The 5,712-nt window shown below is 44.6% G+C and overlaps 1 protein-coding gene across 1 annotated transcript in view; it reads right to left on the bottom strand.

Moving 5' to 3' along the window:
* Positions 1-2,314, bottom strand: part of LOC141771086 (uncharacterized) — a 54,463-nt gene extending 52,149 nt beyond the window's left edge. Inside the window, exon 1 of the mRNA XM_074641009.1 lies at positions 2,011-2,314. The gene's annotated coding sequence lies outside the window, so the exon portion shown is untranslated. The remainder of the gene's footprint in view (positions 1-2,010) is intronic.
* Between the last annotated feature and the right edge of the window lie 3,398 nt (positions 2,315-5,712).

Raw genomic sequence — 5,712 nt, 5'->3', positions numbered from 1 at the left:
TCTAATATGGCGACATGTTTTTATTCCGTCTCTTCTTCCACACAAAAATACACAAATTAAATAAAAAAAATATTACTAAAGAATATTATTTTACAGCAATAATAATAATTATAATAATTTAAATATTATAGCAGCAGAAATAAGTGAGTGAGTGAAAGGACCTCTAGAGATATTATATAAAACATGTCATGGTTGTGAGTTTAAAGGTTCAAACCGTGTCAGATTTTACACAGAGAACAATAGAGAGTGACGATAATAAGGCACCGCGCGCACAGAGAGACAATGATCAGTCAATGGATGGAGAGAGAGAGAGAGAGAGGGAGCAATAATAATAAGAGAGGGTGATAAAAAGAGCAGCGAGTGGAGTGGAGGGGTTCATGGACATCATCAACAACATCAACAACAACAACAACAGAGAGAGCAACAGAGAGAGAGCGAGGGAGAGAGAGAGAGAGAGGCTCACACTGAATTCCTCATTGAGCAAAACAAGTGAAGCGCCAAATTCCCAACAAGCAGCCCCCTTGTCTATTGTGAAGGAGAGGAGAGGAGGCGAGAGAGGAGATAAGAGGAGAGGAGAAGAGAGGAGGGGAGACGAGAGGAGAGGAGAGGAGAGGAGAGGAGGAGAGAGGAGAGGAGAGGAGAGGAGGAGAGGAGAAAAGAGATGAGAAGAGGAGAGGAGGGAAGAGGAGAGAAGAGAAGAGAGGAGGAGAGGAGAGAAAAGGAGAGAAGAGAAGAGAGGAGGAGAGGAGAGAAAAGGAGAGGAGAGAAGAGAGAGGAGAGAAAAGGAGAGAAGAGGAGAGGAGATGAGGAGAGGAGAGGAGAGAGGAGAGGACAGAAGGAGGCTGCATCCTCCCTTCAACCAGCTCACAGATAAAACACTGCAGCAGCAACATAATAATAATAATAATAATAATAATCATATTCATATTAATATTTAAATGATGCTTTTAATGATGTTTTCGCTGCTTCTTCGTGCGCGCTGCATGCTGACCTCGTTTCCATCTCACACACACATGCACACACACATGCACACTGTGATTAGGATGTGATTTTCAGTCTGTCTGTCGCCCATGTGCGTGCGTTTTTTCTCTTTATACACGCGCTTCATCGAAAAAATGGCTGAGAACCCCCCACCCCCCCCCCTCCACACACACACGCACACACACACACACACCACCCCCCCACCGGCCCACTTCTAAGTCTCTCTCTGCGCGCGCATTCTTTAATATTCTAGAATGTATTGCCCCTGATATTCTAGAACGTGTTTTTGATATTCTTATTATTATAATAAAGGCGCAACTTTACGCACATTTGGATGTTTATTCTCCAGAGTGCACGCGATAAGAAAAAACACACACATGTTGGAGACACGCACGCACATGAACAGATGACACATGTCACATGCACACAGACATTTGACCGTGCGTGTGTGTGCACGAGAGCAACAAATAGAGCATCTGCAGGAATATTATAAAACATAATCACACAGTTTGAGCCCCAACATGAATATTATAACATAGAATCGATATTATTTGTTGCTCCAGCAGCAGCAGACAGCAGACTGCGCTGGGGGTTGATCCGGAGCCAAACTACAAAATCATAAAATGTCTCATATTTTTATGGGAAATATTCCCGAGCAGCAGCAGCAGCAGTTTTCTGTGCACACACACCACCACCATCGCCAAACCGTCGCCAAACAGCACCCCCCGTTCATTGTGTTCATTGTTCATCACCACAACCAGAGACCCTCCAAATAACCAAGTAACCGACAAAAACAAGCCCCAACCCCCCAGTCGGTTCCCCCTCCACCGCCACTATCACCCCCCATCCATCCAGCTAATCGCCATTAAACCTGTAGCCTCGAACCAGCACCGAATAAAACATGTTATAATAAAAGAAATGGTGAGACTGATGAATAAATAAGATGAAGATGAATGCATGAATGCATGAATGCATGCAGGGAGATGATGAGGAGAAGAATAAGATAAGAATAAAATGAACCAAACAAACCTTCTTTTCCTTTGCGCGTAAATCCGTTTCCAAGCGCGTGGAGAGAGAGAAAGGTAATAAGCTTGTTGTGTTGGAGGCGAAAAGACGCTGCTGCTGCTGCTGGAGCTAAATAATCCTACCAGCCATCCTCTATGTCTCTCTACCTCTCTCTCTCTCTCTGTCTCTCTCTGTGTGTGTCTCTCTCTCGGCCAATTGTGAGGGATGGATTTGGCGGGATGCACGCACGCACACACACACTATATGTAGTCCACACGCACAGACGGACGCTCACTCCCCTATGGTTGCCCCTAGCAACCATGGAGACCACCAGCCCCTCCCCTCCATCCCTCCCTCCCTCCCTCAATTTCATCCCCCAGTTAAAGAGGGTTTACAGAGAAATTATCTTCTCTGGGGGTTCATTTTAGCAGAACAGAGAGAGAGAGAGAGAGAGAGACAGAGAGACAGAGAGAGAAAGAGAGAGAGGGAGAGAGAAAGAGAAAGAGAAAGAGAGAGAGAGAGAAACAGAGAAAGAAAGAAAGAGAGAGAGAGAGCGACAGAGAGAAAGAGAGCGACAGAGAGAAAGAGAGAGAGAGATACAGCAGTAGTCTGGGCGCCAACAGCTTACAACTCTCCCTGTGGTGGCTGCTCCATTCACGGTTCAGGCATTGTTTTGTACTAGTGTGTGTGTGTGCGTGTGTGTGTGTGTGTGTGTGTGTGTGTGTGTGTGTGTGTGTGTGTGTGTGTGTGTGTGTGACGGCAGGAGAACAATGGGGGCAAAGCATCAAGAGCAAGAAGAGGAGGGGAGAATAGGGAGGAGGAGGAGTAGTGGGGGGGTGAGGAGGCCCTCCTCTCTTCTTCTTTCAAACATCAACCATTCAGAGTGAACTGGAAGAAGACGGAGAGGAGATTTAAAACGTTCTCTGGTCGTTGGCGGAGTTGTGTTGTGTTCCGGTTGCACCGTCAGCGCAGTTCAAGCGTCCGCTGGAAAGTGTTTCAGCAGCGGAGCGTCTCCACGCGGTCTGTCCTCCAGAAGAGACACTGTGTTTAGAGCGGTTGTGATGTCATAATTTGGTGTTTTACTCCGCCTGGTATCTGATATCCAGAAGCAACATTCAGCAGCGATGCAGGACGTATAAGTGGGTCTTTTATAGCAGTTATGAATTTTAACGCATTGATTCGTGTTCTCACTCCCAACTCGTCAAATAGCGCTGCTTGGTCAGCGCCCCTCGGCATCGGGAACCAGCGCACGGAGTACCCCTCTTTTGTTACTTTTGGACGGACCAGGGACGGTGTGTCCCCAGCAAACATTTGACGTCACTTTTGTACGTATGGTAGACTGCAGTGCAAGTTGGGTTCAATATTTGAACATCTGACTAGGACCCCTTTAGGACGTCTGTGGACGTGCAACTCAGGTTGACATCAATAGTTGAACATTAAAAAGACGTTTAAAAAAAGACATTGCAAAAACTTTCATTCTGGCTCCTCAGTGGACGTCTTCGGACGTCAACAGAGACGTTACATTTATGTCTTTTGGACGTGTCTTTGCTCAGTGGGTCAATAAATGCTCCTTACATGCATAGTATCCTTTCAAAATAAACTTCCATTTAGGCAACACAACCATTTAGTTAGTGGTCAGGAAACGGTCGTGGTTGACGTTAACTTCACAGACTAGCGAGTCTCGTGACTCACAGGACTGACGTGACAGAATAAGCCAACGTTACACAAACAGGAAGAAGTATTGTTGCTGTGCAGTATGTCGTAAAGTCAATATAAGGGAAATGCATCTTTAAATATCAAATTTATGTCCACTGATGATGAATATAGGTGTTGTTATGACCCGGCTCTTAGACCACAACAAACAGGAGACACACGATAATCAAGTTTTAACTAAAGATAACCAAATGAAGTAAATGAAGGTACCAACTAAGGATTATTAAGATGTGTGGAGTGGATGTCAGTATAGTCAGTGGTGTAAGGGTGCATGAGTGATGGATGTCTGTTGTTCAGAGTACTGTAAGATGCAAAACAAGGCATGAAAACAAACTAAGACAGCAGACCAAACTAAACTAGCGGGTGCCAGTAGGTATAAGGGAGAAAGCTGCAGCAGAGAGGCAGATAGAGGGAGACTATCTTTATAGACTGGGAACACTGGGAACACTGGACTCAGGTGTTCCCAGTTGGCCCTAACAATCCCCCGCCAGCAGGTATCTGTAAAACATGACAGATGACAGATTGTCAGGGCAGGGTTAGAGGTCGTCCCAGTGTCCATATACACTCACAGGTGAGTTCACGCTTCACAGACACCGGCACAATAAACCTGATGCACAACACAGCAGAACAGAGGGAAGAGCTACAGGTGGACATAGCCGTGAATCATCTCTGGACGCCGCCACAGATCCAGAACTATTTTCTTGGACACTAGGGGTCCGCCTGCTTTTTGTCTCTAGAGGAGGACGGAGAAAACAGAGTGTTTGCAAAACGATGATATGAGGGTTCCCAGTCACGGTCAGTTAAGAAGACAACTTTATACGTCACCTCTAACCCTGATCCCTCATCTTAAATGTAATGATCACACAGCTGTTAACCTGCATTCACGCTGATTTTGTCACATAACCTAAATAAGTAGTTTTTGTAACTTTTACTTAAGTTACACCACTTCTGCAGGAGATTATTGGTGCCCCGTGACATCACTTCCGTACTTAAGTTACGCCACTTCTGTAGTTATTTTAAGCTAAACCACAATCTATTCCTAAAGCTAACTAAGTAGTTTTAATTTGAAAAGACAAAAAGAACATTTGTAGGAAAACGCACAAAAAATACGTCGTTGAAAGTCGTGCTGAGCATTATAAAAAAAAAAGGGAAATTCATGTCTATGTACACAAAATCAAATAGATTACATTTTGAGATAATAAAATAGTGATTTTGGTGGATATCTCAGGTGGCTTTTAAGAGCCACAATCAGATCACTCTGACAACAAAAACATTTGCAAACGAGAACAAGTAAAGGCTGATTTATGGTTGTATGTATAGGATCCAAGCAGAGCCTACGCAAGACGCCGTTGTGAGCATTTATACTTGTTGTGTCTGCATCGCTCTGCAATTACACCGCCAAAATGCTAGTTAGCGGTGTTCTTCTCTTTGTGCACTTCAAACAATAGTGACTGAAGCTGAGCGGATCATGTTGGAGTTGGAGCTGATAAATGTTGAACAACAGTTACTTTTACTGAAATTACTGCAACGCAGAAAAGAGAGGAGTCGTTTGGTCCACGTTCACAGAAAAGAAGGAGCGGCTGGAAATGCAAAATGCGATGCTCCTAAGTGGACCAATCACAGTTGTTGCGGTCTGCGTCGCACCAACGTGTATTTCTGGGGAGGTTCACGTCAACGCAGAACTATAAAACCGGCCTAAAAACATGAGTTTAGCTGTATTAAAGAGCACAGTGATAACAGAGAGCACTCTCTGCCCCACTGCTCAACAACATGTTGGATGATGCACATTTTTGTCGTTTGCAGACCGAAAGCGGGCAAAGAAGAAGAGACTGTTACCTGTTCAGGTGTTTTAATGTTGTCTTTACCAAACAATGTGAAAACACAAGTATGGACACACACCGTTCTCATATATAAACTGGGATTTCTTTAAAAAGTAGCCGTCTTTGTGTGGATGTAGTCATAAAGAGAGAGAGAGAGAGAGAGAGAGAGAGAGAGAGAGAGAGAGAGAGAGAG

Source organism: Sebastes fasciatus, chromosome 7 (assembly GCF_043250625.1).
Source record: "Sebastes fasciatus isolate fSebFas1 chromosome 7, fSebFas1.pri, whole genome shotgun sequence".
NCBI lineage: Eukaryota > Metazoa > Chordata > Actinopteri > Perciformes > Sebastidae > Sebastes > Sebastes fasciatus.
This window is presented reverse-complemented; position numbering and strand designations above follow the sequence as displayed.